Consider the following 26733-nt stretch of genomic DNA (forward strand, 5'->3'; position numbering starts at 1 on the left):
ATAATATTATTGTATGCAATTTAAGCAATAAAAATATTGATATTTCTAAGGAAACCAATTAGTGGTTCATTTTAAGAGACCTGTCTTCTTTTTTATATTTACTGTTGCTCTTCAATAATAAAGCTAAAGTATTTCTTATCCGATTAATCAATGGAATAATCGGTAGAAAACTCTATTGCTAAAATAATTGACAGCTGCAGCCCTAAAGATAACACTCAGTTATACTGTTGCTGATGTAGGATCAGTTCTCAGACCACATGAGCATCTAAACTTCCCAAACTGGTTCCATCCAAGATCAGTTCTGATTTCCTGACATACTTTAGATATCTTTACATCAGTGTTATGGAGGAGAGTGGAGGACAGTGTCTGGACTTGCTTGGTATGTTTGAGTGAGCTGCTGATTTGAAGGAAGGGTAATGGCGCCCTCTATTGTTCTTGGACCAACACTGTTGAGGCTGATAAAGATAATCATGGGAAGTGCTGAACCTATTGAGGTCAGACCCGTCTAGATTGTTGTTTACAGCACACTGCAGACTGTCAAGACTTAGTGCGACCTATTAAAACTTCACCTCCAGCTGTCCCTTTAAACTTTACAGAGGAATTTAGTCGTGTTTGTTTTATGCAGGGAAATACGGGACAGGCAAATAGTGGCGGCACCACATGAAAAAGCATTTAACCTTTATCGTAACTAGTCCACAGTTACTAGTTTACAAAGTTAACGCAGTGTTTTACAGCAGGACATTGAAACAAGGCACAAAACAAACAAACACAATACGACATTAAAACATCAGGGACATTTACTTAAAAACAAGTCTATAAAAGTTTATGTTGAAGTGATTTAACAGGGATGCTATGCTGCTTTCCACAGAGGAGTGGTTGAAACTCACTTCACTGGAATTCAAGACGTGTTAAGAGGCAAACTGTAAAAGATGTTTGCTAAACATTGAGTTGCACGCTCTCAAAAAGTTACCACAAAGCTTTACTAATTGTGGAGTGGAGCTAATAAAAGAGCTCAGAGCTGGTAAAACATTCAAGTTGATTTACCTCCTCACTCAGAGGCATAGGGCTGATGTAAGAAACACAAAACTTGGACCTCAAACAGTTGTAAAATGACTGGCCTGATGAGTCATTTTCCACCTTTTTACTTGGAGGTCATGTTTGGAGAAAGCCATAAGATGTCTTAACTCCATAATATCCCTAATTGTATTGGCAGCCATCTATTGAGTTGGCGTCATTCGGCTCCATTATTGCTCCGTGTAATTGTGTAAAGGCAGAGCAAGAAATACGAGACAACTTTGAGGACCGTCTGTGCAAACATTTCTTCTCTCTCTTGAGATTCCTGTTTTACAGAATGATAATTTCCCGTTAAAATCTGACTAGACAAATTCGGGAGTGTTTTTTATGAGACACTATGTCTTGCATGTCTTCCAAAATGACTGGATCTACTGCTCACAGAACGATTATGGGAAGTAGTCTAGCAGAGAGTGCACATTTGGTTTCCCTCATCTGTCAAAGAGCTTGAGGTTTTCCTTCTTGAGGAATAGTGTAATATCCCAACGGACACAGCGCAGCAAATGAATGACAGCATGCCAGCACAGAATAAAATGTGGACTTCATTCACTGGAGGATGAATGTTGTCCAGCATGCTGTTCTTTTTCTTTTGATGTGTTAAAGTTTGTGCTACTGTTACCAATAAGTCAACTGTTCAACCATTAGGGCTGCAACTAATGCTTGTTTTCATCATTGATTGATCTGTTCATTATTTTTTTATTAATTGTTTAGTCAAAAAATAATCACAATTTAGTAGAGATATTTCGATACCATTTTTTCCTTCCTGATTCCGATACCTGAACTTACAGTATTGGCGAATACCAAGTACCGATCCGATACCAGCGTTCGTTCTTTTTTCCCCCTTTGCCTCAGTGAAGTCGTCGTGCTCTTTCGCTGGATGCGTCTTCAAATATTTTATAAGATCGCTGGTGTTGAAATTGGCAACACTAGTGCCACCCCTTGAAACAGAAGCCTTACATATTGTACATATTGCCGTTTTACGTGGTGGATTTTCCTCTGAAATATTGCCAAATGGCTAACATTTCCTCGCTCTGACTACTTTTACCAAAGAATGTACGTATATTGCCAAGAAGTGAAAGTCAATTGTTCGTTCCATTGCCATATCGGCGCCCATCAGCAGAGCTACGCTTCCGCCATTTTGGACTGAAAGCGACTACCGTACGCCAGTTTAACGTCTGCCTACAAAGTGCCATACAAAAGTAAAATAAAATTATTTCTATTGTCATAATCTACCGAAATGTACTATATTGAACAATATATTCTAACTACAATAAGAGTTTTTAGTACAAAATTGTCACATGACAAACTACCTGCAATCAGTTCTTCTTCGCTGCTCTAAAGCAGTAGTTGCCAGTGGTAGCTATGATACATCCAGGGCGACAGCACAGTGAAGGCTGCTGTTTTGGAGCGGCAAAGAAGATTTATTTCTGGTTAAACAAGTTGATTTTTTTTCTGGGTTAATAAATGATGGTATCAGATCAGTGCATAGACTGGCGTTCTCGCCGATACCCGATCCCGAATGTTGGGCAGCATCGGATACATTTCAGATACTGGTATCGGTATCGGAACAACTCTACAAAGTTTCTTCACCAAGAATCACACAAAAGCACCACTTTAAATCTGGTGTTTACCAGAGATGTGCTCATACGTTTGAAAAAGCATGAAAAAACGACTAATCGTCTAAAGAAATCTTAGTTGACTAAGACCAAAATGACAGATTAGTCAACTAATCTACTAAGAGGAGCAGCCCTAATCAAATTTGTCATCAAATAATTGTGTCAATCAACCAGTCTATTAATCAGATAATACGTTTCAGCACATTGGCAACAAAGGGCAACAACCTTGATAATAGCATTCTATCCTAATGCAATTTGAAATACTTCTTTTGCCTGAAAGTTGCTACAATCTGAAAGCATTTTAATCCGAAACTATTGCTTTTGAAGCTGAAAGCTTCTACGTTTTTTGTACAAAAAGAAGACCTCACTGTTGTTTTTCAAGTATATCAAAACTGGACACTGAAACACTGGGTTTTCAGAACTAATTCAGAGAATACAATTCAGATTTCAGTAGATGAAATTATGTTTATTTGCTTGTCTTGTGACACAAAATTCAGTCCATTTAATTCACTCATGCATCCTCTAGGTGGAGCCGTGCAGTCACTCATCAGCTCAGCTGCACATTTACAGACATTTGTTCTAATAATTTCTCCTGAAACAAACTATTTCTGAGTAGTGTGTCATATACACAGCATGACTACACTGCATTCTACCTTTGTAACCAACAGTACACACAGCCATGAATTCAGCTTTTTTAGTGTGGACTTTTGGTGACTTATTGGTATCACATGAACATATACAGTATAGGATGTTGGATGCAAGGCGGGATATGTACCATGCAAAGCAAATCATATATGCTATTGTATTCAAGGGGTCAACGGATGTTCCTTAACCCAGTAAAGGAAATTCCATCTGTCTTTTGATATACATTTTTCATCCCATGCTTAACTGTGGTTTGTTTTAAGAGGCACGGTCATAAAGAGGATGTATGTAAAACCTCTGGGCAGCTAGGAGCAAACTGAAAGTGGTGATTGTTTTTGTGGCATTTGAGGCAATATGTAATGGCTCGCAAAAGCCACATCAAACAAGTGCAAAGCTTCGTGTGATGAAAGATCAGCGTCTTTTGTTGTGTGCAATCGTTTGCACTCTTGTTAACCAAAGTGAAAAGAGCCAAATACATATAAAATCCTTCAAAACCCTGTGTGTCATCGATGATTACGCACTGCAAGTATTTGACTCTTAAGTAAACACAAGTTAATGGTTTTAATATCGTGCCCTCTCTTTGTTCTGGTGGATACCTTTTCATAAAATCAATTTCCTTAGCCGGATTAACTTTACATGGGGATTTCAGGAACTACTTAGAGAGAGAGACCAGACCTTGATAATATCTTATTAGTTTTTTAAATTACATCATCCAGGCTCAACAAGATCAGTCTGAAATCAGGTCCAACACCCGTAATCTCCCCCATCTTTTCATAGCAGGTTACCACCAGGTGCTTTCTTTCAAGTTAGTTTCTCCAGATCTCTCTCGCACTTTCTGACGTGCAGCTCTTTTCCCAGTCCTTTATCATTCATATTAATCCACAGTTGATAGGCTGGATGCTCTCCCTCTCTCTCTCTCTCTCTCTGAGGAGGCAGGCCTCAGGAAGGGCGCCTTAGGCTACCTCTGAATCAGGTTGCACTGTGTAGTGTCATAGGTAGGCCTGTGATTGATCATGGCACAGTTGGCCTCCGTCTGTTCTTTCCTGTCTTTGACTAAATAAACGTTTCCCTCTGTGCTCAGTCGTTTATGAAAGCTCCTTTCCGCAATACTACCATATACGCACATCTATCCATCAGCCTTGGCTCTTACTCTCAGTGTGTGTGTGTATGTGTGTGTGTGTGTGTGTGCGCTCCTCCTGTTTGTCTGGTGTCCATCTCTTCTTCCGGTAAAGTATAATTTTTGTCTCATGTTCTTTCTGGATCACAGCAGGCTGTTGCACATTCTCACGTGGTGTCAATCTGCTCTGTCTTTTAATTATTGATTTAGTCATTTACAACTAGGGGTGAAAAAAAAAAAATCAATTCACCTATGTATCACGATTTTGATATAGTTTTTTTTAATGCCAGAGTCGATATATTTGCTTCATTTGAGTCTCTGCGGAGGTAGCAGGAAGTTACAGCTTTTATTGTTGTAGTCTGAGTAACGCGACGTCATATCCGTTCCATATCCGTCAACCAAAACAAACCGCAGTGAACCGAAACGAGAAAGTAGAAAACAGATGAGGGTCTGCGTGGATACGACCTGCACCCTCACATTTTAAATCCAAAGTGGTAAACACTACACATCCAGTAAAGTATGGAAACACTTTGGGTTTCACACGTTGGCAGGAAAAGCAGAGCTAGACATCACGGCTAAAGCTATAAGCTAACTCTGTCATGGACAGGAAACGGTATCGTATTGCGGTAACGTGCGGTCAAGCCGGCCGTCACTCTCATCTCCGTGGACAAATCGGCCAACGCTACAACTGTAAAGCACCCATATACTGACATTTATGTTAAATGCATTCAAACAACCCCGATGGAGCTGACCATGGATGTTTAAAGAGAACGGAGCTGACGGGAGAGCTAGAGACGGACTTGGAGAAGTTAGAGGAAGTATACATGTGTGACTACGTCGGGTTTTCAAAATAAGGTGTTAACAAAGGGAACTGTATATAAAAAATATATATGGAAATAAGATTGATTGGATTTTATTCACCAGAAGTATAAAACATTACATGTCCCTAGATTAGAAAGAAAATACCACTAATTTGTGAGGGAACATCTTTATTCTTTGATTTTTGGGTTGCTGGAAAAACTGTAATCAATACTTCCTGACAATGATCCTGATATATTTGACTTCAGAACATCTCTGACTACATACATGCTGAAAAGCAAACATTCCCAAAGTAAAAGTCCCTAGAAGTGCATGATTTATAATGTTAAAAAAGTTAAAGAATTCACAATAAATCGAATCGCAATACTTGTATAATCGTGATACTTTAAAATCGCAATACGTATCAAATCGGCACCCAAGTATCGTGATAATATCGAATCGGGAGATAGGTGTATTGTCCCAGCCCTATTTACCACAATAATTGTTTGCATAATTATGTTATAATGTGCAATTTATCTGACTGAGTCAACTCTGGTAGCTTCCTCATGTTGTTTATTTTGTCTGTCTTTACTGTATACTAGTTACTAGAATCACAATTTAGGTAAACGTAGTCAGAAGATCAGCAACAATAGTTTTCCTCTGTAATATGGTTTCATGATGCTGCTTTGTGAGACATTGATAATGTTTAGCCGTCCAGTAGGTGTCAGGATAACGCAGAGCAAACATGCACTGAAGATGGACAGTAGTTCCTGAATGATATTGGTTTTCCTCCTGTCTGATGATAGTTGATAGCTCATAGTTTACACTCTGCTATGTCTCTGTATTTCTATTTGTACGTAGTTAAGACTCAGCCGTTGTGTGAGGCGGTTTTAAAAGTGAGCCGAGGTATATTATAGTATCATATATGCGGAGGTTTATGCCTATCCCTGTAAAGACGGAGGATGGGCTCGTATGATGTGATACGTCTTTGTCCCCTTTGAAGTAGGAAAGACATGTGGAGTCCATTGGCTTTAGTCGAACGCTCCCTGTGTGGGATTTAGTCGTACAGTTTGTATAGTGGTAGCCTACACACACATGTGTCTCTGGTTCAGCCCATAGCCTTTTCCTATCGCCACCATCTTTCACACACATGTACACTGCGCTCTCAGAGAGTACGAGGACAGTGACACATGTTTTGTGGTGTTGGCTCTGTGCTCCAGCACATTGGATCTGAAATGAAACAATGACTGATGAGGTTAAAGTGCTGACTTTCAGCTTTAATTTGAGGATGTTTACGGGCAGTCTGGAAATCTTTGCCCTTTTCATATGTACTCCCATAATTCTACGGGACATTAAATATCTAGTTAACAAAACATAAAATTGTCATATATAGAGCTGCAACGATAAATTGATTAGTTGTCAACTATTAAATGAATCGCCATCTATTTTGATAATCGATTAATCGGGTTGAGTAACTTTTTAAGTAAACAGTTCTCTGATTCCAGCTTCTTAAATGTGAATATTTTCTGGTGTCTTTACTCCTCTGTGACAGCAAACTGAATATCTTTGAGTTGTGGACAAAACAAGACATTTGAGAATGTCATCTTGGGCATTTTTAACCATTTTCTGACATTTTATAGACCAAACAACTAATCGATTAATTGAGAAAATAACTGACAGATTCATTGACAATGAAAATAATCGTTAGTTGCAGCCCTAGTCATATATAATATTTGGTTGCAGATACAGCTGTTAATCGATTAAGATATTTAATCGTGATTAATCGCATGATTGTCCATGATTAATTGCAAATTAATCACATTTTTATCTGTTCAAAATGTGCCTGAATGGGAGATTTGTCAAGTATTTAATACTCTTATCAACATGGGAGTGGGCAAATATGCTGCTTTATGCAAATGTATGTATATATTTATTTGTGGAAATCAATTAACAACACAAAACAATGACAGATATTGTCCAGAAACCCTCACAGGTACTGCATTTAGCATAAAATGATATGCTCAAATCATAACATGGCAAACTGCAGCCCAACAGGCAACAACAGCTGTCAGTGTGTCAGTGTGCTGACTTGACTATGACTTGCCCCAAACTGCATGTGATTATCATAAAGTGGACATGTCTGTAAAGGGGAGACTCGTTGGTACCCATGGAACCCATTTTCATTCACATATCTTGAGATCAGAGGTCAGGGGACCCCTTTGAAAATGGCCATGACAGCTTTTCCTCGCCAAAATTTAGTGTAACTTTGTAGCGTTATTTAGCCTCCTTGGCAACAAGCTAGTAAGACATGGTTGGTACCAATGGATTCCTTAGGTTTTTTAGTTTCGAGCTTTGAGCCCGCCTTCGTAAGCTTGATTGCGTTAACGTGTTATTATCGCGTTACCATCGACAGTCCTAGTTGCAGATCCTTTGTATCTTCCCTGGTGATGATGTGATGATCTTGTCTGATGTTTAGGATCAGTGTCCTGATACATCGTCCTAAATTTGGTGGGCTTTGTATAACAAGTTTTACACTACTCTCCCCATTACACACCCTTAAAACTAAAGTCAGCCCTGTTTTATTCTAAATCCAATGTGCCGGAGTCCTCGGCCAAAACAGCGATGAACATGTCACGGTCCTAATCCTTTCTGACTGCTCTGCATACACACATACAGGTCAGTGAGGTGTAGCTTAACCACACTGACCCTTTCTGTCTCTGCTAGTTGGATATGCACCATATAACACCTGTATATTACATCTTTAGCATGTATTGCATTTTGGAATTGGCTGTGTGAGCATATCACTGGATGATCTAAATGAAAACCAGTAATGCGGACATCGTTACTCATTAGAGCATCTGCCATACCACGATTCAAGAATAGACTGCTGCGGGGTTACGGGGTCGCTGCAAGATGTTCTTGCGTGTATCTAAAGAACATATGACACCTGTATCACATGGCGAAGGAACGGAGCCCCGCTCCCAGAGCTTCACTTGGGTGGGTTTGGATCAGTGGAGGCCACAATCTGGTTCTGATTTACCATTGCATAAGCTCTTTGAGACTGTTGTTTTTGAGAAGTTTGCTTTGTAGGGGGGAAAAAAAAGCGTAGGAAAATAAAATAACAAACAAGAGAGCAGTTCCCAAAGCAAATGTGGTGCGTAAACAGTTCCCGGGGTGGCGTATGATTTGGTCTTCACTCACAGCGGAGGCCATTTTATCTAGCCACCCCTCAAAACCCCCCAACAACCCTATCGCTCCACAATTAGTGGGAGGTGAACGGGTTTAGACGGAGGGTTGAGGGGGTGCTGGTTAACACTGGCGCCCATAACAGTCGCCGTACAATAGAGAGGACCCCCTCAAATGGTGGATAAACAATGTACCTGAACCAAACAGCAGGCAGACGAACCAAACTGAGCGAGGACGGGGTGAGAAGAGGTAGGTGATTTGAGGTTTTCGAGGATGGGCCTTACAAAGAATCCGCCAGTCACAACGGAGGGGCCCAAAGCGTGTGATTATTAATTACTGATGGCTTCCCAGCCTTTGAAAATCAGGGGGCCGCAGACATCAGATGTGTGGAAGAGGCAGAGGAGCGAAAGGCCTGTCATTACCATCACAGAAACAATGCTCGAATTTGGCTGTCATGCATTTTTGCCTAATTGACTGTTTTGATGCAGGTTTTTTTTTTTCTTCCTCCATTTTGTTTTTGAGGGGGCGCTGATGCCCCCCCACTCCCCAGTCTTGATGAGGAGAACTTGGTGGGCTTTCAGCTTCACCCAGCAAGAACCTTCCGGAGGTTCTTTGATGGCAAGAAAAGCCACTGGAGACCTCAGGGGCCTCATCGGCCTCCATTTATGTATCGGCACCATAACGCCATTTCTGATTCCTGACAAGAAATGAGTGAGGAGGAGAAGTACCGTATGAAAGGCATACAGTGTGTAAGTGCTATATGGGGAGTGTGTGTGTGTCTGCAGGGTGGTACTTTTTGTGTGTGTGAGGCTGCAATGAAAAGGGGGAGGCCAGGGACCCACAAACCACATGAGGGGTCTCCTAATTTGCATAATTAACTGTTGACACTAACTGTGCTTAATGAAGGCCTATTGAAGTCATTGACCCTTTTACACAGCCAGCCCCTGGGAATGAGACAGAGGCTCCTCCGGCAAAGGTTAAAACAATGTGTCTGGTTAACTTCCGACAAACGCGCCGAAACGCCCCAAAGCCTCAAAGACTCATGCGCCATGGAAGAGGTTATGGCACAACACGACCCGTGATTTTTCCCAGACCTCAAATACCACCAGATGTGTGGCTTCCGTCATTATTGTTATTTTTTGTCTTCTTCAGAATTTGCTCAATCGCCAATTTTCCGTAATACGCGAGCAAATTTCAAGTTGCATAACAGTATCAGATGGCGTACTTGAGTGCAATGTTCTGTTCCCAAAGAACATTGCACACATTGTTTTCAATTTTGTGGACATGGTTACACGAAAGATTGTCAGAAATAGGAATTTCTATAATAGACTGTAATGCTTTTTTTGGAATAATGTACAATAAGAGGGAAGGTCCCGCTCTTAATGTCTGCTTGTTTTCTTTGTGTAGGTCACGGGACACGGGACAGCACAGTATTTAATCCATTATGTTTCAAAGCAAACATGTAAAAACAATGCCAATGATATATTCCAGACCATTGTGAATATTTGCCAAAAGAGCATTTTTGACCCTCCACCATGTTATAGCATAGTATTTAACTAAAAAAACTGGACTTCTGTGATTACATTTTGAATTTATACATTATAGATAGTGTTGTTTGTGGGTAGCATGTTGTATTTGGCTTGCATGTATAAGTCTATTATTAGAGAAAGGGTTGGCACCAGCCACTTTATGGCCATTAAAATGCCAGGAATCAAGTGAAAGCCAACAGTGTGTAAACTAGAGGTGTGTGTGGTTTGAGAGGGCTGTGTCTCTGTTGTGGAAAACACACTTTAACACTGACAGACCACTTAGCATATGGCTGTGATCCCTTTATACAGCCTTGTAAATAGGCTCATTCACTGCTTAGTACTTCTGTTAAAAAAAAAGAAAGTAAAATCTAGGGTTGGGCAATCGTTTCTATTTTCATATCGTCTAATCATGGTTACACAAGATCGTTGATAGGCGGGAGTAGGAGGGGGTGGGAAGAGTTTCATAACCTTAATAATAACATTCTTAGTAGTAGTAGTAGTCGTAGTAGTAGTAGTAGTAGTAGTAGTAGTAGTAGTAGTAGTAGTAGAAGTAGTAGTAGTAGTAGTAGTAGTAGTAGTAGTAGTAGTAGTATATTTATTTGTTTTTATTAAGTAATTTATTCTCTTTTTTTTAAAGTATTATTGACGTTAGAATTTAATTTGGATTAAAGATTTTGAATAATCATCTGGAGCGTGGCTCAGTGTCTGACAGACCTGTGACATAATCAAACCTTTAAGCTTTCTACAAGCAATACAGTTAAAGTTCCGCGTATAAAAGAGAGTGAACGGTTTATTTATAATATTCAAACATTAAAAAAATCGATTTGATAGCAACGTCTGTGTGTTTTTGTGCTTGGTGCAACTATATCACAGCATCATGTTCTGTTTCACATTATTATCTTAAATATCACAATCCAAATCATATCCAAATGTTAAATACATAGCAAAGTTTTGGTGAGCAGGCATATGGATGACGGAGATGCAAGGCGTCCGATCCATGGGAAAAAAACAGCAAAATTGGTGATTTCAAATTCACTGATGCTGATTTAACGGGGTTCAGCGGACGGACATGCCGCTCCACCAGAAACATCTCTACATGCACAGTAGGGCGCAGATTCTAAAGATTATTTTATACCATCTTAAGTCTGATAGTAAGTTAATTAGTTAAAATTGCCTTAATATCGGCGTAGAAAAAACAAACAACTGTCGATCATCCCTTCAATTGACGATAAATGATCTGATCACCAAGTCTAGTAAAATCTCTTCTATATTTAAACTGTGTCATGAATTTCAAGTATGATTAATTGATAGATTTGTTTTGTTTTTTTGAGCTAAAATTAAACTATTTCACAAAAAACTTTAGTTCAACATGTCACTACTACTTTGGAAAGTGGTAACTTTTACAAAGTAGACGGAGGAGAGTTAGACTGATCTGTTTATTTGCATCTAACAACAAATATTAAATATTACAAGGTCCCACGCATGAGGTCAAATGTGTCACTGTAATTTTCTCATACCTCACACACCTGTTCACACCAAAGCATACCTTGGAAACAGACTTTCTGAGGTACTCAGGGATGCATGTAATCACGTAATATGGTGTGAATGCACATGTGTCCCTGACTACATTGACTATGTAAACATGCTAACTAATATTCCACTATTATTCCAAATATGACAATATTGGGAATTTGATATAAATATCCTGTTTGGATATTCTGAATTAGGAATACATTTCAGAATGGAGCATTTATGGTTTAATGTTTTTTTTACGGCAGTTTGCAACACACAACCTCTTACCTGTTTACGGTCCGCTCTGTGCGTTGTACACAAACCAACTAGCTGACAGTTTGCAGAGATGCATGCCCAAAAGAAAAACCCACATTTCTGGTCGGAAGGAGAAACACACCTACTTTTAAACATTATGAAAGAATTTAGATACCAATAGGTTTTTGGCTATGCATAAATATCACAACGCCGACGTTTTCAAGAAGGTGGTTGAAGGAATGAAAGAGGGAGGCAACAAGTCCGACACTGGTTATGTTAATCGCAGTATGCACGGCTGCATTTAAATGGGAATATTAATGGAATATTCATTTTCATCAGACATGTAAACAGCTTGTAGGAATATTGTCTTTTTCAGAATAAGGGAAAAAATATAATGTGCATATGATCATTGATGAATTGTCTAGTCATGTTTTGGTATTATAGCTCAACAATGCATTAGACTGGCTGAAGTCTAAAGCTCCAGTGCCCATCTCTAGTTGTATTGCCATATGTAAAAGTGCTTCTGCTGTTCAGCAACGGTTTCAGTTTCCCATAGATAAAAGGAAAACGAGTGGTCATTCTGATGAATTTGAGACGCATTCTAGTGCCAGGTGTGGACACAGACACGGTCCATCTGGATACGAGATACTGAAAGGGTCTTCCTGACCTGAGAGGACGTACTGTAGCAGTTGCACACATGTAGAGTTTCACCTCTCTGTATAAGTGTAGGTCTCTGTAGCACCTGTGAAATATTACAGAAAGGATGTGCACAGTAAAAAAAGAGTAGCCCACATTTTGTCACAATTACTTGAGACACCGGCATATGTTGGGTTGGAGACAAAAGCCATCTGTTACAAGAAGTTGTCAAACGTCACACAGCACTTATCCCATATCCAGCTGTCTTTGATGCGTTATGACTAATTTCTTCTGATGCTGCCGAAGCTCCCTTAACGTCTGACAATACTCGAGGGTCATGACGCTTCTCTTCCTGAAAATGTCCCTCTGTTCTCTTCTTGGCGTCACTGTTTGCGGTTCCTATTAATGGCTTTTCCATTTTTGTTGGTCTTAAAAGCCTCCAGAGGCCGATCTATCTACCATCCCCGCTCAGGGTTTGTAGAACAGAGGGATTCTCTCTCCGTGTCTATAGTTTGTCATAGATTGCCAAAAACAGCTTTTCTCCTCTCCTCCCTCTTAATCCGCACACTTTGACGTGTTCAACGAGGTCATTGGGGATGTTATGAATGATCATTGAGGCCTTGTTTGTATGATGTGACGTGAGGGATAGTTCGCTCTAATAAAGAATCAAAGATTTTCCATATCCTGTGAGAATCTATTTGCATTGAAAAGGCTTTTCCAGTTTGTCCCCCCCACTCATCAACCTAATTCTCGGCTACCACACAATGTATAAAAACAGATTTATTGTTCGCTCGGTCCCCATCAGGTTTTTTTTTGTCTCAAAGGGGCCTAGAAATAGTTGATGGGGAGGGGTCTTTCACATTTAATGACAATGTCCTTAAGCTTGAAACTTTCCCACACTTGTTTCAGGGAGAACGGGGGCCCTAAGATTTGTTTTTATCAAAAATTGAGTTAGTCGTCGATAGATAGATGCTGTATGAAAATGTGCCATAACTGATGTAAGTGGGACAAGTGCCCTCCCCATCCACCCACCCTTTTTATGTCTATGAGATGGGGCGCCCCCCACCCCCCTTGGTTCTTGCACACTGGTTTCGGGGCCTTCAAAAGGGGGCCCCTCAAGCTTTGATCCTCTACATGGGTGCGGAAAAACATCTTTTTGCCCTACACTGTGCCCAGGAAACCAAAGTTTCGCCGCCGCCGTATGCTAATGCAGCCAAGCTAATCACCCTTCCCAGTTACAAGATTTATATACCATAATGGCGCCCAGTGGTACCCCCTCGACCCCTCAATTCTGTGGCCCCCTTATCTACCCTCTGGATGTCCCGTGGAGCAAAGGTGTCTTCTGTCTGTGAATGCAGCTGCCTTGCCACCACCTCAGCCTCTTGCTTTCTTCTACAAAAAGAGGGTAACATGAAAACAGTCCTGTGGGTGGGCCTCTTAATGCCGTCCCCCTCATTCTCTACCTAATGTACTTTTCCAGTAAATGTCGTGAAGCACACTGGAGCTCCAAGGTAGGCTCCAGACAGATAAATGTGTCCGGGGGGGGGGGAAGCTGTGGCCCCTCAGTCCCCTCAGCATGTCTGGTGGACCTGCTGTTTGGATTATATTTCTCCTATCAATATCTTACCCATCAAACTGTTTCATCTTCTACCCATCATACGAGCGAGCTCTTTGAAAACACTCCACATCTATTATGAACTTTGTTGATGAGGGGGCATTCGTGCATTTGTAAGAAACAAAAGTTGTAAGCTATAGGGAAACATTGTTCAACCCCAGTCTGCACTGCGGCTCAGTCCTGGCCCCTCTGAATGGGACAAACATGCAGCCTGTGCAGAGCTGGCTGGACCCTTCAGAGATCTTGGATCCGTCCCAGGTTCTCCTCAGGTGAACTCCAGTCCCGTCCGGCTTGTCGAGATTGAGAGGGGGAACGTGTTCTTTCCAATAAAGGGGAAATAACTCAAAAGAAAATCTATTTTCGTTCAACTAACTATGAGGTGTGTGTAATGTATTAACTGTTTTTGAAACTAGTCCAGGTATGAGCAGACATTATTTTTGATACAAGCTTCAGAGTTCTGGAGGCTGTAAAACATTCAAAAGGGCAGATTTCTTCTTGCTTCTGATCGGGGATATTATTGTTTCTCTTTCAAGATGCAGTCTTTTTGTGGCCTCTTAAGCATCAGTTTGTCTCTGAGGTAGTCCGTATGAATCAGTACATGTCCTTGTAGACACAGTTCGGAGGGTGTAGGTGGGGTAGGTTTGCTTTAACCTGACAAATGGCAGCTTTTGTACAAAATGAGTACAGTATCATGCACTACAGTAAAGTAAAGCTCATTAAACCAGGAAATATGTAGACGATTGAGTGTGTACTGTGCTGTAGGCTAGGACTGTGTATTGGCAAGGATCTGGCGATACGATACGTATCATGATACGGGGGTAACAATTCAATATATTGTAATACTGAAAGCAAGGCGATATATTGCAATTTTTTTAAATGTAATTTTAGGAAAACTGTCAGAATATAAAAACACCAATATATGTATAAAATCTGAGTTTAAAAAAAGTCACTATGTGCAATGGCTCTTATGGGGACTAACATCTTTACATAAAGATATTATGGGTAACCTGTTGTTGTAGGATTTAACCTGCAGTGATACATTAAACAAATAAATGCATGTCATTGTTCAGGCATATAAAGGTCAAAGCCTTTGCACTGGCTTTAGGAATGGTGCACTCTGTGTACTCTGTGTGTCTGCATGTGTGCGTGCATGTGAACCACAGCAGCGGGCACTTACTGCCACATCCAGATGGTGCTGGAAACAAACAGGGCTACACTGTAGGACCCCTCAATAGGACCGTCTAGACTGGTCCCTGACCAGACAGATACAGCCTCCCATCAAATTAGCGTTTGTCAGATTTATGGTAATGGTCCGCAACAGTCTTCCTGTCAGTGGCATCAAGATTTACAGCAGCGACACCCATCCCCCCCCCCCCCCACCACCCTCCCTGCCTCACAAATACACACATATACACTATCCTCATCCTGAGCGCTCCTTACAAATGCACCCTCCCCTACTCCTCTCTTTTTCTCTCCATCCTTCATTTCTTAGCTCTGAACAACTCTTGCCCACCACCGGGCCCCGTCTATGCAACTGGGGGGAGAAGTTGTGGAAGTGGTTGTTTGTGAACGTCAGGGAGGTTTGTAAGAAGGCTGAGGCCATGAAGTGCCCCAGTCTCCTTCTCTAAAAAGCATCACAACCCCAGTGAAAAAAAAAGAAAAAGACCCACTCGGGGTGGCAAAACCACCCAAGCCCCCTCTGCCTCCCTAACAATGGCTTGTGTCAGGGTTTCCTGTTAATCCTCTGTGATGAAGCTTGAGTGTTTTTGGGGTGAAGGGTTGGGGATGAGGGTGAGGTGGTGGTGCATAGAGGCTTGGGGGCGTGTTAGGCTGGTGTAGTTTGGGGGTGACACGGAGATACTGCGAGAGTTTAGAGGGTGAGGAGCAGAGGGGAAGACGGGATACATTATTGGTGGTGGTGGTGGTGGAGTGGAGGACAGACAGAGAGCCCCATGTATGCGGATTAGCGTCGCCCCCTCTTTCATGTCGGCGTTTTTTGGGTGGTAACCCGATCCCCGGGCCCTAGCACTAGTGAGCCCAGTGGGAAAGGCTTCCTGACAGATATCCCGTCCATTCTCAGCCCAAATGTTTTTCCAAGGCTGCTCCTCCGCCTTTGATCTGGCCTCCTCCTCAACCACGCAGGGTCACAAGCTACCATGTCAGGCCAGATAGGAGAAGGCCAACACTGGGAAGGGGAGCGGGGGGAGCGGGGGGGAAGCAGGAGGGGGTCGCTCCAGTCTGTTGTTCAAAAATCTTGCCCCGTAGTCTAGACCTGTCTTGGTTGTCTCTTAAAAAGTGGACTTTACGCTCCAGACGGTCAGTTGGTCACATCACCTCCGTCAGTCAGATGAAACTCCACCTTGCACCTCCGCTCCTAAATAACAGGCGGCGCTCAGCTGTTTACAGTTTGTTTTTGGAAAACAGTGTTCACTGTGACGAAGCTGTTTCTTGTGGAAATGTTTTGGTGTTTCAGGCAGGCTCTGTCCCGTGTTTCAGATGTTCACATATGTTGCCAAACTTAAGAGCTCAGAAATAGGGGGGGATTTCTAAACCAAAGCGGTGGATCTGGGGATCCTCCCCCAAAAAATTAGAGTTTCAGAGACTTTGTTTCCTGCATTCTGGTGACTTTTATAGAATTAAAATGCTGCAACAGCGTTGTCAAAGAAAGAATACAGAATAATTCCCCCCTCTGGCGTGAAGTTGTGTGAATCTCTGGCATAAACTAATAAACATCAGTTTTCATTCAGTCATTTTTTGTCCTGCTTGAGTATTTCTTTCTCTCCATTTCTCTCTCCGTCTCTCACTCACTGAAGGCCCTTTCAGACACAACGTGACAACGTGACGACGGCACCACAGCGCTCTGAAGCCCATTATTTTCCAATGGCTTGGGCTGCGTCAAGCAAAGCCCAACTTTGGGCGCTACACGTTGTGATGTAACGGCGGCGGGCGCAGCTCAAACCGAGTTGCGTCACGAGCAGCTCTCTTCTACCAGGGAACGACATTTAGTGTAGCTGTATTGTCATTCGGGTGGAAAACAGTCGGGCTTATAGATGCTGTACAGTGCCAGAAACAGGTTGTGGTAATGAAATGAAAAAAGGTGTGAAAATATGACATAAATCAGGAGAAATACGGGAGAACTGTAACCCTGGGAGGGCAATGAAAAATGGGAGTCTCCCGGGAAAATCAGGAAGGTTGGCAAGTATGGATGTTATGGATCACTCAAGAGAGAAAGAGTTTGATGTACCAGGAATGCAATATTTTATATTTATCATATTGTATTTTGTTCATTTTGTTTCTTTTGTTGAAAATATTTTAAGTTTTTTTTTTATTTTAGAAGATCATGAATTCAGTTACAGTAACTCAATCACCGCAATGCATTGCTTCTCCTTTTGCAATGCATTGGATGCAGTGTGTTTTGGCAGAAAGCTGGGGGGCGCTCTAACTTCACTCTATGGCTTCCTGTGTGTGCGTGTGTGTGTGTGTTCCAGCTTGTCTCCTTGTCCAGACACCTTAGCGTCAGGGCAATAGTGTTCGAGCTCTGAAACGAGGGCCAGACAGACAGAAGTGGGATGAATGAATTGGGTAGTGGGGGTGATCGGAGAGAGAGGGAGAGAGAGAGAGAGAAAGAGAGAGAGAGAGGGAGGATGTTGCTTCAGAATAAGGGGATGATATGCCTGCAAAACAGTGACAAGCAAATCAGCTTTAAAACAGGGCCTCCCCGTACACACACAGACACGCAGGCATAATGGGTTGTGGGTTGTTTTGTCGACTTAAGTAAGACACGGTCTGCTTCACCAGACGGGATGTTGAGCTGGTGTAGACAGGGTCATCTTATTATTGCTGTACGTCTGTCATTTCAGTCCAGTAGGTCTGTGTGATATCGCGTTTTAAGACGTTGAAGTCAACGGTAGACATATTCAACTGCATCGAAAACATTCCACACAACTGGATGTGCGTTGTCGAGGCGTGGAATGGGAGTGACGCGTATCCCCCAAATGTTCCAGTGTACACTTTCAGTGTATATATGTGTGTGTGTGTGTGTAGGTGTCTGTGTTTGTACAGGGATCTATTTCTGATGCGGGGGTAATGAATGGCACCTGTTTAGTGTCCTTAGTTGGCCATCATTTTTGAAGTGCAGTAAATCTTGTATTTCATCACCCGCGGCCACAGTTCTAAGCGTATCACGGTCGGCGCTCGCTGCCAAATCCGCATTTTGTTTGCTTTATCTTGCAATTAAGGTTTTAAGAAAACCAGTCAATCATGCCTGTAGTGACAAGCATCGTGCCTCCGGTATCATCGCGCCTCGGGGGAGGAAGATGTGCTGCCACGAGAGGCGAGGTGACGGCGGCGGTTAGAAGAAGGCTGATAGAGGAGGTGTTATCAAAACATCAGGAGGACTCGAGCAACCGCACATCTCGGTCTGAAATATGTGTTGTGTTGTTATGAAGCAGAATAAAGACTGATGGGCGGCTAGATGAGGTGTGGCGGGGACCCGGGCCCGAAGCCGTCTGTGGTTGGCGCGGTAACAACTAAGCATGGGAAGAGTCCAGCGAGCAGCCTTGTGTGTCTAGCATGTCTCTCTCACCCCTTAACGAGAATGGCATGCAGTGCGCCCCACACACCCCCGTCCCTCACTGTACTGAGCCACACTGTGTCCCACCGTGCACCCCCCATCCAGCTTCAAAGCGGCAAATAACAACAACAACTGAAGGGGGGAGAAGATGAATGAGGATGAATGAATGTGCCCCTTCCATCCCCCCTTTTGCCCGTACACCCTCCCCTCCACCCCCCACTCCCCTCTACCCTTCCTTCCAGCCCTGACGGACTGCCTTCCTGCATGCCCTTCTCGGCTCCCACCCTCCGCTCACCCCTGGGTTTGCAGGCCTGTGTTATGACTGTGGCCGGTGTGTATTACACACATATCTGTTAGCGCCGCTCCTCCGTCGGGACGCCCATATAAAGGACTGTCATTTTCAAAGGTCAGGAGTGAGCCATGCACACAAGTGTTGTCCCGACACTTGGTCTGGAAAAATAAAAACGGCCTGCTTGCCCGTCCGTGTCCCGTGTCTGTCTGTCTGTCTATGACTCCCAGAGGCAAGTGTCTCGGATGTCCTTTCCCTTTTCTCCTCCTCCTCTCTTATTTCCTTTGCGAGCTCCACTGTTGCTGGGAAATCAAGATGCCCAGCTTGTGTTAATTGGCAGCTGAAGGAGGAAGTCATGGTTTTGCCTTTTGGTGTGCCCCGGCTATTGGAAATGCCAGGAGGTAAATGTGATACTGCAGTTTTTAACGGGCATTATTACGCTCATTAACACCATCGCTGGGCCGAGCGCAAACGGTTCAGGCATATCAGTTGAAGTGTAACCTACCTTGCAAGAGGAAGTGTGCCGCGCCACAGGCGTGTTGAGCAAGGACACGACCCTCTGCGTTGGTTTTTATTGTAAGTGCACATGTTTGTGTGTCTGAGGCTTCTGCTAAACAAAGTGTACTTAAGAATTAGGCAGGCTGTGGGTAGCCTGCACATCTACATCTTGGCAACAGATTTCCTTTAGCCAAAAGTTTCCACATAAACACCCACTTTTTTTTGCCAAAGTGCAAAATGTGGGAACGATGTAAGCCCAGTTCAGGTGACACTTACTACCTATAAACCACAGCACTGTAATTTAGGGCTGCAACTAACGATTATTTTCATTGTAGATTAATCTGTCGATTATTTTGCCGATTAATCGATTAGTTGTTTGGTCTATAAAATTAGGGATGCACGAAGCATAAAGTAGTAGTAAGATGGAGCTCAGAATTGGTTGACAGAAATGATTTGTGGCAACAACACAAGTGTTTATTTAACATGTCTCCATGACTTAATCCATATTTATTTTTTTTTTCTTCGTGAATTTTCAGTCCAAAGTAGTGCAAAACTAACATCGCTAATTCTTCCTTCCCGTCGTCCGCCATGTTTGTTTACTCTAAAGTCACGTTTGAATACAAGAGATTTGCATTTTTGAGAGTCGGGACTCTTGTTATGGTACATGTCCACAGGGGCGTTTTTTATTGCTTCACTTCCCAGTTTTGGAGGGTTGATGGGCTGCCACTAGACACAAGGCACTCTGCACCTGATTGGACGAACGCTTTCCCTCGTGGGCTGCTGCTCCCAGCTTTCAAACCGGAACCAACACGGCGGCTCATTTGGAAACTTTCTCCTCTTAAATCACCGAAATGTGTTTCTGAAAACATTTTATGCGAGAAATAAGCCATGCAGTTGCGGAATCTGTCTTTATTTTGGATCGACAAGGCTTAGTTCAAAAGTTTCTCGGGAGTTTCCAGGGACGGCGAGTCGCGTCGGACACACGTAATATGCACAAAGTAGCCTAGACCTCAACTTTATGCAACCAATGTGATGCCCCGTCTCTCGAAGGGAAGCGTGGAAAGGACGGAGGCTGTGGACGTGTACCATTAGTGTGTGTGTGTGTGTGCTGTGCTGTTTTGGCCAAATCGTTGCTCACCACACACTACAGGAACGAAACTGTTAAATTGAACATAACATGTTGTGATGTGTGGGCTCGCTCACATTTTCAACAACTGTTAAGATTTGTAAAACCTTTTAGTGTGGGCCAGCCTTAAGCAGAAAATCAAAGTGCACCTACATGCAGCATATCATACTTGCAGATTAGACAGTTCAAATCTAAATACTCAGCAGGAATATTTGTAGGCTGCATGTATCCTTTGACGACCCCAATGTTTAGTAGCTATTTCACAACTGAAGCGGGGAGAAAACCACACCATAGAAACTGGAAGCTTGTTGGGGTACCTCAATTTGGAACATGCTGTCATGCCACTGCCCATTTTCCTATCCTGTGGTGTCTCGACAGTAGCCAGAGAGTACGAGAGTGAAACACGAACTAGTCTGCTGCGGTGGTGGCGGCTTCCCTCTAACCCACATTTATTACCTCTAAAAATACAAAGTGGTTTTCTAAAAAGAGCCTGGCTCCTGTTCTGTCCAACTACGTCAGGTGAATTTGCAACAGGACGGCTTCTGACTCATTGACAAAACAGTTTTTTCCTCTGAATATTTCAACTCCAACTGAACCCCTCAGTTTGTAGCGGCCTTCATCTTTTTTTCCGTTTATGTGCTGTTCAAACATCCACGGACATGTCATGTGTTAACAGTATGCAAATCAACAGACGGTCACTTGAGGTCAGCAGGCTCCATGGTGGTGTTGGTTAGGCTGCATGTGGTATGACTTTGAGCATTGTTTGAAGGGAAAGATTGGAGGAAAAGGGAACTGCAGAAATTATTTTCCTTTCATACCAGGGATGTTCTTCTGAATATGAGCTCCCCCATCATTTACATGAGGATAAATGCTATTAAAGGGCTTATTAATAATATTTTTATGTAGACAAATATTCTTTTAAAAATAATACGTTTGCAGAGCCTTTAGAAATGTGCTGAATAAAAGTATGTTTTTTCCTGAAAAAATATGATTGTGAATTAATAATTAAACAAATGTTGGCGGGTCCAAAATGAATGTTTTGTTTATCTCTATGGAAGATATCCGACGTTTGGTTCCCACTTCTAACAAGGCTTCTGAGCCAATAGTAAAACAACGTTGGTATCACGTGGTATCTGAGTCGTCAGTTTGCGTTGAAGAAATGGATAATTGGCTGAGATTGACGATAAGTACCTGGCAACGACTTGTTGTGAAGTAAATGCCTGTGATTGGCTAAAGTCTCCCGTCACAGGCTAGATTTTTTAAAGCCTGAAAACAGAGCAATGAGGAGGTGCAGAAGTCTAGTTTTCTCTCAGAACACACTTGAATTACAATAATTACAATATGCTGCAAGGTTATTATGGAATTTTTTGCCAAATGATGCCAAAAATATTCTGCCTACTGCAGGTTTAAGTTCAGCGTCTGTAGCGTTAAGGAGCTGCCCTGACCTATCCTCCTTACACAAGTACTGGTAGACCAGCAGTAGAGCCTTCAGCTTCTGTTCTTGTGTGCTTGAGCTCTGGTCGGCTGCCAGGAGGCCCAGTTATGTCACCCATTAAATGTCTGGACGTCTTTTTCAAACTGGAGGCCTTGGGGTTGGGGGGGCTGTTTTTTCCTTCTTTCGGTCATGCATCTTGGAAGGAGACGTTCATCTGGAAAAAAAAAAAAAGGCCCGGCTATGTCTTCAGCGATATTTATATACGGCAGTGTTTCTCATTTACATAAAGCCTAGCTAATCAGCTTTCACAACAACAGTGAGGTAATGTCTCGGCAGGTCTTTCAGTGAAGCACAATTAAAACATGTCCAATCGTATAAGAGGCAGCCGATCAATAAAGTCTAGGACTTTTTATGGAGAGTGTTTTGGCTAGGGGCTGTAAGGTTTTAGTTTCTTAAAGATTGCCCTCTTTTTAATGAGCCGATAGCCTTGTACTAGCAGTTAAATAGTAGCCTTAATAAACAAGGAAGTAAAGCTGATAAGCCTCCACAGGCACATGCTTTTCTATGTGACTGTACATGTGAGGATATTTTTATCACTTCCCGCTTTGTCTGAATGTACTGTAAATCACTCAAACAACATTTAGGGAAACTGTTGACTGTGTATGTTGAATTCAATTTCCAGTTTTAATCTCAGCTGTTCTGTCTGGATGCCTCAGAGATTTATGGAGGTAGTCATCGCAGGACGGTCTCATTTGAGCTCTGAGTCTCGGTGACACAGCACACACTGACTCTCAGATCATCGAGCGTGTGGTTGACAGGAGGAGGGGCATGGCTCGAGGTAAGCAAAGGCCTTTGGACATATTTATTTTTCTCCTGTGAGCCTTTTGACCATGCTCTCCTCGTCAATCTTGTGCTGTCACGGAGGGCCAGAGGTGGGAGCTCCCATCCCTCTCTGTCTCACAGGGGCCACTGTGTACACAGGGACCCCGGGGTCAGTCAGGCCCCCGGATGCTCCTTTGGTAGCTGCTTTGAAATCTGCACTGTACGTGTAGGGAGAGGTGGTGGTGGTGGGAGTTGACCTGTTAGTCTGCTCCCACATAGCCAGATTTCCATTCACATATTTTTATGCGCACTTTGAAGTATCGCATTAGAAAAGCTGTATGGAAATGGCAGAAAATGTTTTTATTAGTGTTCAAAATGTACCTTAAAGGGAGATTTGTCAAGTATTTAATACTCTTATGATAATAGGAGTGGGCAAATATGCTGCTTTTTGCAAACATATGTATATATTTATAATTAGAAAGTCAATTAATAACACAAAACAACGACAAATATTGTCCAGAAACCCTCACAGGTACTGCATTTAGCATACAAAATATGCTCATATCATAACATGGCAAACTGCAGCCCAACAGGCAACAACAGCTGTCAGTGTGTCAGTGTGCTGACTTGACTATGACTTGCCCCAAACTGCATGTGATTATCATAAAGTGGGCATGTCTGTAAAGGGGAGACTCGTGGGTACCCGTAGAACCCATTTTCATTCACATATCTTGAGGTCAGAGGTCAAGGGACCCCTTTGAAAATGGCCATGCCAGTTTGTCCTCGCCAAAATTTATTGCAAGTTTGGAGCGTTATTTAGACTCCTTCTCTACAAGCTAGTATGACATGGTTGGTACCAATGGATTCCTTAGGTTTTCTAGATTCATATCTTCACACTAGCTTTAAAACTGAGCCCGCTTCAACCTCCGAAAAATCGATTGCGTTAATGCGTTAAAGAAATGAATGGCGTTAAAACGACTTTGCATTAACGTGTTATTATTGCGCTAACTTTGACAGCCCTAATTTCTACGTTCGCTTGAGGTGGTTTATGCCTTTGTCGAAAAAGAATTGATGCGCTGAATGTGATATGGAAACGCATTTGCTGAATAAATTCTCAGGCAGCGAACATTTAACTTGCATGTCTGATCAGCTGTTTCCGCTGTTGGCGTCTTCGGGTATTCCCATAGCGCGCAAATGCTTGTCTTGGTCTCCGGACAACAGGAAACATGGCCAATACTAGCTGACATGAAAAAGCAATTAAAACTTGCCCAATTGAAACAAATTCCTGAAGACCTCTCTACATTTTTCTCACATACATGGGTTAGATCAGGGTTAGATCAGGGTTAGATCAGGGTTAGATCAGGGTTAGATCAGGGTTAGATCAGGGTCAGATGGCCAAGGCGACTTGTGTTGTTTGCAACCTTTACTTCTTCTACTGGTGGATTACAGCCTCATGTAGCCTACAGCGCCAACTTCTGACCCATCTACGCTGTAGCAGAGTTAAGTTGTTCCAAACCAGTTGATGGAAATGCGGCTTCTTTTTTTGGGAAATTTCAAAAATGTGCCTAAAATTTGCTTGACAATTGAATGGAAGTAGTAACCTTCTTTGTGGTCTTCTTTGACGTGTACACTTGGTCTAATGCTAATTCTATGAGGGGGGAAATAAATAACAATCCTCTAACTCATGACATCTTCATAGCTACTCCAGTTGTTCCATCTCAACCCGTTGCTTCCTCTGAGAGATCAACTGTCAGCTCAGGGGATTGACAGCTGAAGGGCAGATGCAGAAATCTTTACATGTAGCCTCAGGGAAGGTAGGTGGCGGGGGGGGGGGGGGGGGGGGGGGTAGAGGCGGCGAGGGGAGACGAGAGCAAGGAACAGAATAGAATGACCTCATCCGACCAAGTTTTTACACGTGTTCCCCCACCTGACGCGCGTGTGTTTCTAATCTTACCGTTTTTCTGGAAGAGGAGAATGTTTCCTGTTTGAGCAGACTGGCGGGTTCACCTAGGAGTCGGGGGGGGTCGGGTTGCTCAGCCGACGTCTGGTTCTGTTGAAGCAGATTCCCCACATCTCCATCAAACGGCAGCTCTGTTTTGGCACGGCTCTGAAAACTGACCCTGGTGGTCACTGATGTCTGGGGGCATCCGGAAGAACTGAGGCTGCAGCGCTGTTTTGCTGCTCGCTTGTTCCCCTCCAATTTGAAAGAAGCAATGGTTGTATCTTGTAGCAATCACTGTCAGTAAAAGAGGAAAAGACTTCTTCATTTTGTGTCATTAACCCTGTGAACTCTGCAATAGAAATGGTCCCCCAGTGCCTACATTGGTATTTCAGCTTACTGTGATGTCATTTCTTGGAGTATCTTCAAATGCTTCATATCTCTAAAATCTGTACAACCTACGCTAAAAGGTTGTATAAGTCAATAAACCATAATAATTGCTAAAAGTATTGAAATTGTGTCATTAATTAAAAAAAAAAAAATCAAAATCTGACATGTTTTGTCTTAAAATATTACTAAATAAGCACACAAAACATATTGATCCGAAAGATTTCTCAATGTAGGAACATGAACAAAATATTTCTTCACACTCCATAAGTTATTTGAACTATGCACATTTTTTTTGTTTTGGAGATATGCTCTTTTTAATGAGCAGATTGAGTGCACGTATTGTAACGTAATGATGTTATCATGAGCCTACAACATGATTTTGCAAAAACCTTAGCTTTCCACTGCAAAAAGAATGAATGTTCTAGCTATTACAGTTTTTATTTTACATCGATTTAAACAGGATCATGCAAACAACAATCTCCCGCAGCCTTTACGGGGCAATACTCTGGCGCCACCGGCAAATTACAGTTGTTCCATTTTAGAATAAAAATATATATAAACATTGAGAAGTTATAAGAAAAAAAGAAATAAGAATAGAGATGAAATGTAAACATGTCTGCATTATCAAACATAAATGCAAATATAAAATGAACTATCAAAGAAATCACATAAACTTAAGTATAGGGGACATCAGATTACTGCAAACCATTTCCTTTTTTTAATGAATACATTTTTACAATTTAACATTTTTGATTGATAAAAAAATGATTTTAAGTTCCATGTTCTGTCGTCTATTATTCCCATTACTTCTCCAGATGTTTTAGATTGTTGCCGTGGTGTCGTTTCAGTATCGGTATCGAGATATTTAGGCAGGGTATCGTATCAAAGTCAGAATTTGGGTATTGTAACAACACTAATTTAAACAGGTTGGTTTTTAAAGGGTTAATCTGAGCAAGCAGCAGTTAAAACCAAATGTTGAAGAGGAATTCTTGACGTCTCGTACTGAACCTCAGTCTTGAACATTTGCCAAAGATACTTGAATATTTGTTTATCCTCTCATTTGTTTATATCTGCTTCTCCCCACCGAGGTAGGAGCTTTAATGGCATGCCCGAGCACACCTGGAGAATGTGCGCACAGATGTGCAGCGGTTCGTGTACACTTGCGTGCGTGTGTTTTCCTTCCTGTCAGAGTCTTTGATTGAACAGAGTAGCAGTGTGTTGAACAGGGTCGTCCCCTGACAAGAGCAGTGAGCGATCTCGTGTTGATGTTCTTCCACCTGAAACGTGATATAGTAGATGGGAGAGAGTGTGTGTGTTGTGTGTGTGTGTCTGCCCTGCCTTGTCCAGACTGGTTCCCGTCTTGCTAATAAAAGAGATCTCTTTTTAGTTTTGGATACTGATCTCTCCGCACAAGTTTAAAGATCTCATTCACGGTTCACACTGCATTTGCCCCTTAATGTCTCACAGCAGGCCCTCAGTCCCAGGCCGTGATTCATGGAGTGACAGGTCTGCCTCTGGTCGCCACAAGGGCCCAGTTAGACGGCGTCCACACACTGCAGACAAAAACATGTTGCTTACATGCACGCTCCTATACCCTTTCACGTATTCTTTCATGCAGACTTTTACTCTATATGACATGAATACATTCAATCATAAAAGTGAAACATGTTGTGGTTTTATTCTT

General features: G+C 42.3%; 1 protein-coding gene across 2 annotated transcripts in view; it reads left to right on the plus strand.

The window, feature by feature from the left end:
• LOC119492610 (ADP-ribosylation factor-like protein 15) overlaps nt 1-26733 on the plus strand; it is a 135892-nt gene that overhangs the window by 28516 nt on the left and 80643 nt on the right. The window lies entirely within an intron of this gene.

This window comes from Sebastes umbrosus, chromosome 8 (assembly GCF_015220745.1).
Source record: "Sebastes umbrosus isolate fSebUmb1 chromosome 8, fSebUmb1.pri, whole genome shotgun sequence".
Classification (NCBI taxonomy): domain Eukaryota; kingdom Metazoa; phylum Chordata; class Actinopteri; order Perciformes; family Sebastidae; genus Sebastes; species Sebastes umbrosus.